This window comes from Mus pahari, chromosome 12 (genome assembly GCF_900095145.1).
Source record: "Mus pahari chromosome 12, PAHARI_EIJ_v1.1, whole genome shotgun sequence".
NCBI classification, from domain to species: domain Eukaryota; kingdom Metazoa; phylum Chordata; class Mammalia; order Rodentia; family Muridae; genus Mus; species Mus pahari.
The window spans coordinates 20,559,095-20,571,134 of record NC_034601.1 but is presented as its reverse complement, the minus strand read 5'-3'; positions in this window follow the sequence as shown (position 1 = coordinate 20,571,134).

Sequence of the window (12,040 nt, the reverse complement as noted above, 5' to 3'; positions counted from 1 at the left end):
TTGTGTATTCAAGGAGCATCTCCCTAACCCTTTGTCTATCCCTGATGGGAAAGGCCTCCAAGGTTTGGTGTCATGGGGGAAGAGAGATAAAGCACTAGTTTTAGCACTGCTGTGAAATGACATATGTGCATGCAAGATCTCCTAATACGCAAAAGGATGATTTTTGCCTTCTGCTGTCAAAAGTATGAGAGCATTCAATGAGTCAATAAAAGGACTAGAGGACAGACATGGGACATAGAAAAATAAAATGAATGTATACATTTGTGACAAGAGAGACAGTGCTTTATATGAGAAGAGTTGGGCAGTAGGGTAATACATATTGTCTCCTGTCCTCCCCACCCTTAGTGCCAGACAGTACAGTATGTACGTTGTTCCTCTATGTCTCCATACAAGAAAGGTTTTAAACCTCTTCCAGCTCCCACTGCACACTGCAGGGACCTTTCTTCTCAATCTCCACACAGGCTGTCCTCAGGAATATCCCCATGCTCCCCCATTGAGCCTTCTCAAAAACAGCCTCCTCATCCCTGTCTCCATTGCAGAGCCTTCCTTCGCTGTCTGCAGTGTCATGGCACATACTAACCTTTGTATTGAGTATTTCAAGTCAGTGAGTGAGTTGTATCTATGAGAGGTTAACATTCTGGGGAAAAGGCAGAATAATCAGAATGAACCTACAAGTCAAGACAGTGCCATGCTGGGTTATTCTAATGAATTTCAAAACCTAAACAATCACAGGAGGACATCCCTGTTCTACAAAAGGAGATATTGGCCTGGGAGATGGTGTTCCCAATCCACAAATCCTCTTGTGCAGTGAAGCCGCCAAATCCTGTTGATTAGCCAAGGTCAATAGCTTATGCAGCTAGCCATTTTTCTCCTTGCTTTGGCGAAGGAGATGCTTGATCAAGTGCCAGCAAGCGCAATGAATGTCATACCTTACAAATGCCGAGGAGACAACATGTTCCTTTTAGCATTAATTGCTTCATTCAGAAGAGGCCATTTAAAACCGAATCTGGTCTTTTTCCTTGATGAGCAATTTCAGGCTGCCTACCAAAGCTTTTGTTTGTTGGGAGGCGAGAGGAAGAGAAGGTATTTTGTAAGACGTTTTAATTTTCATATTTAATGAAACAGATTGGACAGCAGGTTCCTTCAATTTTATTTTTCTGTCTCCTGAATACCTCCTTGTGGATTACAAGATCTTCTGGCGCTTCCTGCAAGAACTTTTCTACATCTCACAAGTTAAGACTGTCACATGATAGCCACGGAATCAAGCATAAATATATCTTACAGCAACATTCAATCATTATTATTGTAACACCCCAATCATAAATTTCAAAGCTGAGGAGAAGAGGAACATACATTCTTGCCTCCCCCTATTCTCCTGAGCACATAAAATTATATAACTCTCTGAAGCCCTCTTTTTATTGTTGCATTTAAAATGCTCTGCCTTCATTGCAGGCTAAATTCTTTAAAAGGATTATCTCTTCACAGTAAAGGGGGATTAATGAATCCATCAGAAAACTCATCTATTTTAATTGATTAACAAAGATATAGAAAAAAAATACAGCACCGGATTGGAGATGAGAAAGCAAGCTTACTCAGTTTGCCATTAATGCTTACAGTGTCTTCTCGTTCATTCTTTCTGATGAAATGAGAACAGTACCTTGGTCCATTTTTAGAGCAAAACTAGAACAAACCCTGGCAGACATAGGACTTCAATTACTATTTGTGGAATAAATGGACAACATAATTCTGCTAGGTAATGTAACTTTTTCTGGGTCTCGATTTCTTCCCTCGTTCAAAAAAAAAAAGAAAAGAAAAAAAGAAAAATCAAAAGTGATCAGTAATATCTGTGTTTCTGCCTCACTTGGTCATTTTATCAGATGAGATAAATTATGGCTTTCTGAGCTGCTGTGTGATTCGAAGAACTGAAGAGGCAGAGCTGTTAGTGACAGAAGCCTGTGATCTTTAGCAAGCCTGTGACCTTTAAGCAGGACATTTCAGTTCTCTGAGTTTTCTTCTCCCCAGTGTACAAGATTGGATTGAGCAATCTCTAATTTTATTTCCATTTCAAACCAAGGTCTTTCAACAGCAACTATCATGCTATGCAAAATACCCTTCTAGGAAGAAACATTTACAAAATTCCACGAGATTTCAAAGAAAAATAAAATGCACTGATTTCTCTAAAATACTTTGTCCAGTTACATTTTAAATTTAAAAGCAGGCCGTCAGGGAACAGCCCAGGGAGACATGAAACCAGATTTCATAAGAAAAGTCTTTTGGGGAAATAAAAATTTGAGCTAACTTCTGGTATGCATCGTGTGGAGATCATTCTGACCTTCCAAACTGCTTGTGTAACAAACTTGGATTTGGCATTTGGTGTTGGCTTTTGCAATCTATCTAATGAGAAAGATTCTTAAGAAAAGCAAGAGTGTGCTGCATGAAGACATACAAGGAAATGTGGAGGTTAGAAGCAGTGTAAACACACTATTATGACTTAAACAAGCCACTTCATGTGGCTGTCAGGACAATGCAAGGCGATTCCAGGCACACCCTCGAAGCTTTTAGGGGAACACATTGACTTATGAAGCCAGAAAATGTCCTACAGAATTCAGCTGAAGGAACCAATCCATCAAAAAGTACCAATGGAATGTGGATAGCAGATACCACCATGAATAAAATGCATAAAACACTTTGCTCTTAGTGTTATTAATAAAATCACACATGATTGGCAATTAAATATCCTTGCAATATGACACTCGCAGCAGATTTACTGTCACATGCTTAATCTTCACATTTGCTTTTTTCACTACCCTTTGAAAAATTCTGTCTTGTTTTACACAGAGAGAGAGAGAGAGAGAGAGAGAGAGAGAGAGAGAGAGAGAGAGAGAGAGAAAGAGAAAGAGAAAGAGAGACAGACACACAGACACACAGACACACAGACAGAGACAGAGAGCATATCTTGATTCCTGACAGTTCATTTTCAGTATTTAATGAACTAGTTTTGAGGAAGTCACAGAAGCACTTCTTAGGGTTTAGGGTAACATTTGTGGTAGACTAGGGTCTGCGTTAGGAACAAACAATGTAGGAGATGCCAGAAGTTCAATGCCACAGTATTTACATATCATTCATTTTGCATTGATGAGATATACATCTGCAGTGCTCGGTGGTTCTTCTAACCATGATTCTAAGTTTCACGTTCTTTCTCTTCTTTAGCTAAAAAATGGGGGATTTATATTGTCTTCTAAATTCACAGCAAAAGAAAAGATAATACAGAATATGTAAGTTTTTTTTTTTTTTAAGTTCGAGCTTAGGGTATTCATGGGATAGATAGTTCAGTGGGAAAAGGCGCCTGCCATCAAGCCCGAGAAGCTGAGTTCAGTCCCCAGCAGTCCCATGGTGGAAGGGACGAAATTGACTCCCACAAGAAAGACATGGTTCAGTACTCCAATACTAACTTTTACAACTGTTCTCAGCTTCTTGTTAAGGAATAAAAGACTCTACTATTCATCTAAGTCTTCCCGTCTTCTCTACTTCCCTCTGGATCTACAGGGATCCTAAGACCTGGGCTCAGATGATGTATGGCAGAAGTAAAAATGTAGGTCTCCAAATACTAAAAACCCTGGATGACGACACTGAGGTTGGCCAAGTTTGACTTTCAGATACAATTCAGACAAAATTTACTCGGTCTCCTTAGTATTCTTTTTTTTTTTTTTTTTGAGATTTTTTTATTAGATATTTTCTTTATTTACANTTCAAATGNTATCNCGAAANTTCCCNATACCCTCCNNCNNCCCCTGNTCCCCTACCCNCCCACTCCCACTTCTTGGCCCTGGCNTTCCCCTGTGCTGGGTCATATAAAGTTTGCAAGACCAAGGGGCCTCTCTTCCCAATGATGGCCTATTAGGCCATCTTCTGCTACATATGCAGCTAGAGACACGAGCTCAGTGGGTACTGGTTAGTTCATATTGTTGTTCCACATACAGGGTTGCATCCCCCTTCAGCTTCTTGGGTACTTTCTCTAGCTCCTTAGTATTCTTACCTCCCCAGCATCAGTTACCCCAGAACCCCCACACATCCTATGAGATGATCCTAGATAATATTTTTTCTCTTGGAAACACTCCTGCTGGACTACAAAGTCTCTTTGGGTACCTGCTTTAGTGAATTTGAGTTTTGACAAACATCCTGTGCCTGCCACCCAGTTTTATAAACATATATTGGTGTTGGTGCTCCTCTACCTGTAAGCTCCTTGTCATAGACAGTCATAATTAGTTATGGTTGTGTCCTCTTATCATAAAACCATGCCTGTCCTCAAAATCATATTTGTTGAATGAATGGGCAAGATAAATTTTGAACTAAGTAGGTTTGTGGCAATCAAAATAGGGAGACAAGACAACTATAAGCAACCAATAACACATCAAAGAATTTCATATGCACCATATCATGCACAGCTTGGACTTGGAAACCTGAATAGGGTGGCAAGGAAATGGAGATATAAAGATACCCAGGACACACAGACACACATACAGAAGATCCAGGATTGGGTGGGCTCTTCTCACTTGGATGGGGCAGCACTAATTATGCAAGCAACCGGGAATCTCAGCATTTATTATGTATAACACAAGGGGGCGATCAGATATCATCAATGGGGGGCTTCTGTAGACAAACAGTTCCAGGTTTCAGTCATCCTAGAGGAGGAAGCTGCAGTTGCTAGACTTTACACACATTAGTCAATAATTCTAAACACTCATACTTGGATCAGAGGAAGGCTCTGCCACTCCCATAGGACCCTTGGCATGGCCATTCCTATGCCAACCAATTCACACTGACTCAGGAATTTATTGTCTCTTTCCACATTTAGTCAGGATTTTCTTGGCTCCCCATACATACAGATGAGAATTAGAGAGAGCTCGGAGGCTCTCTGAAGAGTTACTCTGGAAAGAGATGACTTCCTTCCCAAGCAATGTCACTTTTGTCACAATAGCTCTGGACATCCCAAGTGAACAGTGCTCATGTTTAGAAACTCCACAGTGACTGGGCATATTTTATATTATGAAGCATTATTATATGAACTTCAGTCAAAGTTATCTCTATTTTATGATTTTACCAATATGGTGAAATCTTGCCAACCGAAACAATTTATTTTTAATTTAAATCCCAAGGGATGTAGGTACAACTCACACAGTCATGACTGTTCAAGCATGAAGAACTGAGTTTAATACCCAGGACCTGCATGAGAAATATGGTACCCAAGGCTCCCTATGCCTACATGCATGTGTACATGTTCATGCACTCACGCGCGCGCGCGCACACACACACACACACACACATACAAGTGCAAGTACACACACAGAGACACACACAAGTGAAAGCTATCCAGATGAGGAGAGGTCATTTGGCTAATCTCTGAACTCTGTGGAAACTGTGTGTGTGGGGAGAAAGTCCTTTTCTTCTTTGAAGTCATTCTAGAAACATCAGTGGAAGTAAGCCCCTTGTCATCCAGGTCACTCCTTTGTTCTTCATATTCTTCCATGCGCATATGAAACTCTGACAACTCTCCAGCCCCACCATAACCCTGAGATCGACATTGATCTAAGTTTCCAGTACTGCGGTAAGGAAGCATTCCTGGCACAGTAGTTACTGCCACTGGTCTGGGAGATTTTGCTGTGACAGTGTTACAGCAGCTATACTTACCCTCATGGGCATGCCTCACCTCATTGATGAAACGTAAGGCTTTTTGGTTGTTTTACTCTTCACTGAAACCCAGTCTGTTGACATTTCAGTGTGGGGAATTCACTTTAGTACCTCAGTATTCCACCAGATTGATGTTTATAGCAAGGTCTGGCATCATCTTTAACCCGCTGGCTGTGTTTTCTTTTAGTGTGTCTTTGCCTGGGCCACAGTTAATAAACCTTGGGTTTATTCAAGCCCAAAGGATAGAAAGTTTCCACAGGCTCACAGGCTTGTGGGACACTCTAGATCCATCTCTAGCACCACTTCACTGGCTAGGGTATCCTTCCCACATCAGGTAAAGTGGGTACAGGGTTTGGCTTCCCTAGGAAGCATCCCTCTGTAAGCATGAAGGAATGAAGCTACTTGTGAGACTTTTGCCTGTGGGATGAGGGGCGGGGAAAGCTGATCCATTCCATCCCTGCTGCCTTCCAGTTGCAGCCCACAAGGCTGAGCCATCACTCCTAACTTTTTATTAATATGTGGCTGCCTTGCTGAACAACCTCTTTAGATCTACTTTCTCTCTTTGCCATCTTGTTGCTCACTCTGCCTGAGATTTTACATCCAAGAAAGTGTTACATTAAAACTTGCCTCAGATAGAGGAAGCAAGGCTACTTAAAATGAAAAAAAAAAGATTTTCTTAAAACAAAATTTGAGATGTTGGAATATTATTATGTGTATATGATACTTGTTATCTTTAAGAGAAGATGTTTATATATGTATGTACAGATAAATAGGCACAGCATGGATGGATAGAAAGATAGATACATAGATAGAAGATAGATAGATAAAGACCTAGATGATGAGATAGATAGATAGATGATAGATATAGATAGATGATAGATGATAGATAGATAGATAGATAGATAGATAGATAGATAGATAGATGATAGTGTAGGTATGGAGACTACATAGTAATGTACAGCAGCAATGAAAATTCATAAAATAATATTTTATAAGTATTTTTTGCAGCAGCAGATAAATGCTTACATGTGCACCTGATGAAATGTCTGTTAGAGTTCTATAAGTAAAACATGAAATAAATCAGAGAAACCTAAATCATGGAGAGGTGCATTGTCCCTGTGGACCAATGCCTCTACATTGTTCTATGCTAATCATGGTAGAACTGACCTACAGAGTCAAGGCAATTGAGTCAAAATTCCAGCAGGACTTCAAGGACATTTTTATGCTGGTTCAAAATTATTGGAAAATAAAAAAAATCCAGTAAAATCTGAAATGCAGGAAAGAGACCAAACAAGCTGAAGAATTTTTAAGGCTTGGCTTGGGGCTTCTGTCACACTGTAAAACAGTGACAGCAGCATTGTCTTGGAGGATCCAGTCACTCACAAATGGTCCACTGAGCTTCACCAGTGAGGTGGAGGCCCTTAGCCAAGAAGTAGTCTCTTCCATGAAAGTTGAAATAACTGGATTGTGTTTAAGCCAATAAAGATCCTAGATCCATTCCTTGTATCTTTATAAAATTTGAATCAAATGGGTCATAAATAAGAAACAATGACATCTGTTTGTACAGACTATAGGACTTCTAGACATAATTAAGGCTTCACTTTGAAATAATAAAAAGTATATAATACAAGTAAAATATAATCAATGTTATTGGTTAAATAAAAATAATTAAAATTTGAAAGTGGACAAGACATCTCAGCTGAATAAAACCCAAATTAGACTAACAGAATTTAGTAACAGAATTGTTTGTTGAAATGAGGTTCCTCTACATTGTCCAGGTTGGCCTGAGGCAAGCCAATTGATCCTCCTGCCTCAGCGTCCTGAGTAGCTGCAACTCTAGGCGCACACCATTGTACCCAGAAGAATACCAGGGCTTCAAATGACAACCCAGTAAAGCAACTGATATTCCTTAAAGGCTGCTGAGAATCCAAACTATTGCAGCCACCTTGAAATATGTTTTTTGTAATCTCACAAACCTACACTCACTGCCCAGAGCAGCAAACCCACTTCTAGACATTTACCCAAGCGAAAAGAAAACCTGCATCTCCACCAAAACCCACATGCTAACATCTCTAACAGCTTCATCTGAAGCTCCCACCCCAGAGCTGAAAACTGTGGTCGACACACATAATCAAATACTGGGAAATGAAAAAATAGCAAACTCCTTGAAGAACGCATCAACACGGATTAATCACAAATAACTGTCTGTAAGGGAAAGAAGCTGAACTCAGGGGTGTCGCATGCTTGATCCTTGTGTATGATGTCCTTGTGAAGCTTAAACTGCAGAAGTGAAACAGACAAAAGTCAATAGAGGAGAGGAAATACCTACATAGGAGTATGGGGGCGTTGGGGCATTGAGAGAAGCATTCTGTACTGACTGTACAAGTTTGGCACCACAAATCTACATAATTGTGTTGCAAAGAGGGATTTTGCTGTATGTAAATGTTACTTTTCTTAAATTTGGGGAGCATGAAGCTGGATGAGTAGGGAAGCAGGGAGGACCTGGGAGGAATTGGGAAAGGACAGAAACATGCTAAAAAAAAATACAGTATATGAAAAATATAAATAATAATATATTTTAAAAGGGAAAGAAGTTAAACTGTCTTTTTGCTGTGAGCAGTTACATCTGTCTGTACAAACATCATTTAATTTCATATTATCAACAACTGTTTGTCATGTTTTTCCTGACTCTCTGGCTGTGTGGAAGGCAAACATGCTCAGTCTGTCCTGAGACTCTCCTCCAGCTCGTGCTAAATGGAGCCACAATTCCAAGGAAGGACAGCCTTAGACCCATTCAGTTCATCCACTGTCCCACAATACATGGCACTAATCTGTTTCCATGTCTGCCTGGGGAAATGGAGACCGTGTATCTTTTCACACTCTACATATGGTGGCTGGAAACCCTTTTCTCTTTGGGACCTTGCTTCTGCTCTATGGGGATTGCTGGAAGGAGACAGCAAGATTCTTCTCTAAATCACAAAGCTGTCTTACTTGATTCATTTCCTTCCCATCTCTTCCTTTCTCTCTGTTTTCCCTTTCCTTTCCTTTCCTTTCCTTTCCTTTCCTTTCCTTTCCTTTCCTTTCCTTTCCTTTCCTTTTCTTCTTCCTTCAGGTTTCCTCCCCTCCCTTCCCTGTCATTTCCCCTCCTCTTCCTCCTCTACCCCATCATCCCCTTTCTTGCCCCACTACACTCTCCTCCTATCCCCTCTGTTCTTTGCCTCCTCATCCCCACTTTCTCTCCTCTCTTGGCTTTCCTCCAGTCCTTGCATCCTCTCTTCCTCATGTCGCTTGCATACAACTTAGAGGAATGTTTTATTATCCCAGTGTTTGCTTCTGGTGTAAACATTTTGTCTATGTCCTAAATTACCAATATTTTACCTTCTCCATAAAACTCTGCATTGGTTTAAGGGCACAGGGTCTTTGGATGTGGGGAGCAGAGTTGGGAGAGTGCAGGAGTCTGAAAGAGAGCAGGCTTTTTCTGATTTCTGGCTGGTTCATGGAGTCCCCAGAGGCAATCAAGGTCAAAATGGACTCTCATGAGGCAGGAAGAGCAAAGCAAGCTGGAAACACTGGTAGGAAAAAAGTAACTTCCACCTCACCTGGGTAAAAAAATCCCTAAAACACTGCCTTTATTCTGTTTCTTGGAAGAAAGGGGTACCATAAATGTGGACTGTTGACTTGACATTGTTAAATTTATGTTATGAAACTGTTATTCTCCAGGAAGCAGAAGCAGATATTATTTTCAGGATGAGAAACTGTGTGAACCAAGGCGAAAAGAAATGCACATAAAATATATTTAGGAAAGTTGTGAGTCTATCAGCATCTGTACTATTGTTCTAAAACACACGCACAAAATGAAACCATAATATATTTTTAAACTAAAGGTATGCATGACTGGGAAGAGGGCTCGGTAGCCAAGCATATGAAACATAGCACAAGAACTTTGGTTTGGACCCTCAGCACCTGAGGTAGATCCCTGGAGACCATTGGCCAGCTGGCCTAGCAGAGTGGGTGAGCTCCAAATCCATTGAGAGACCTTGTCTCACAAACTAAGGTGGAGCACAAGAGGATGACACATGAAGACAATAATAACCAACATTCACACACATTCTCTGTACTCCACAGTCCCTCACCTACATACACCATACCCACAGTGACATCTACATAGATCACACTACACACTCATGAACACAAATAAACACACACCCATGGTGGCATGTACCCACACCACATTCCACACACTTGAGTGCATGCACACGGAAACACACACACACACACACACACACACACACACTAAAAGCAAAGTAAATTTTATAGAAACATTAGGAAAAGAAACGTCAATGAAAAGGAGTAATTAATTCACCCATTACGTATGAAAGAGGCATCTGGATACCCAGAGTGCCTTGAAAGAGTCTCTTTCAAGAAGCAGTCAGCCAGGAATCTCCTCCGTGTTCTACCAGTAGCTGTCAGCTTGCCCCTGCCTCCAGCCCCACACAAAGCCAGCCTGCCTGACTACTAGACAGTCTAAACAGTGGCAGATTGGCTCTCATTGCAGAGCTCTCTCCAGATGTCCACAATTCAGGAATACTTGGACACGCTCTTCAGACATAAACGAAGCCCTGTATTTCACAAGGCAGCAACCTGCTGGAACATTGGAGGGAACCCAGATAGTTGGACAGGAAGCCAGGCTGGCTACCTTTGGGCATGCATGACAGCAATGAGGTATCACAGATCATGCAGATTATGGATTCTCTGTCGTGCAAATTATTCAATCAAATATACATGATGTTAGAGGAAAAATGACAGACAAGATTGAAGAGAAGGCTTAAATAGCCTGTAGAATCTCTTGGTGTCATATGAATATAACTATACAAAATAATTCATTTTCAAGGAAGTGAAGAAAAACTGTAAGAAAAAGTTCTTCCGCAAATCAAAATCTGGCTAATTCCTTGTGAGGACACATTCAGGAATTGTGTATGCTCGGAAAAATACTCATATATCAATTCCAAACTGGAGGTTGTTTTAAAACTTATATATACATCAAAATTAAACATTTGTGGGAATGTATATACAGTTACTCACTCGATGCTGTTTTATGCTACATGAAGGAACTGAGATTCTACTTTCTGAATTCAGATAAAGTAGACTGGCCTGATTCAAAGGGATGAGGGGTAGCGTTACAATGGAATTTCTATAGATTTCTATAGGTGAGGCATTGCTTTCAGGTCTACATGTCATTCCAAGGCAATCTTTATTTAAAAAATATAGTAAATAGGGGAAAAGAAAATAATTTGTAATGTATATGTTATAAAGAGAAACATATGTTAAGAAAACGTTCATGTTTTAAGCTACTAGCTGAATAAAAGAATTTTCTTTTTCATTTTGGCCAGTCTCATAAAAAAAAACATATACTCCGAGTTTTTACAAAGAAACAACATTTTTGTCTTTAAGCAATGAATATTACATATAGTCTGTGTGACCTCCTGGGATACTCCAATGTCATTATGTCAGTGAGGTCCTCCCCCTCCCTTTAATGTACACCAGAGGCCACATGAAGGTGTTAAGGAATGCAAAGTCAAAGGATGCTAAAAAAGTAGATGGGAAATCTCTGCACTGTCTTTGCTGTGTACTGAGAACAGTCTTTTAAAATTAGGTTTTGTTGGGTTTTTTTTTAGTCTACAGTAGTTGGTTCCAAGTGTTAGTTGACCTGCCCCATATTTTTTCCTTTATGCTCCTCTTCCCTCCCCACTGTCCCATTCTATCCTATTCTAGCTTCTGCTTTATTTCTTTATACTATTACATTTTATTTCCCCTTCTTTGGATAAGCCCCTCCTCCCACAGAGCAGTGTCTTTCTCAACTTACAATAGACAGTAAATAGACCCACAATATAGACAATGTGCAGTGGCTGAGAGACATTGGAGCACTCAGCTCTAAATGGGGTGTGTCTATAAAATCCCACCACCACCACCCCTCAAAGTTTAAAGATCTGACCAAAAGAGAAGACGGTGGAGTGAGCAGTGGTGGCAGATCACTGCAAGAAACAGTATCTTCCAGACACATCAGGACTGATATGTTGCAGTTGCCAACTAACTTCTACTTAAAGAGGCTCTGCAGCAGCATCACATTCCTCCCTACTCACCCAATGTTCTGGGTTCCTGAATGAAAGTCTCACACACACACACACACACACACACACACACACACACACTTCTATTTTAATACACCTTTAACAGCATAATGAAAGGGCCACTCCAAAAAAAGATAGCATTTTCAACAAATGGTGCTGGCACAACTGGAGGCTATCATGTAGAAGAATGAGAATCGATCCATTCTTATCTCCTTGTACAAAGC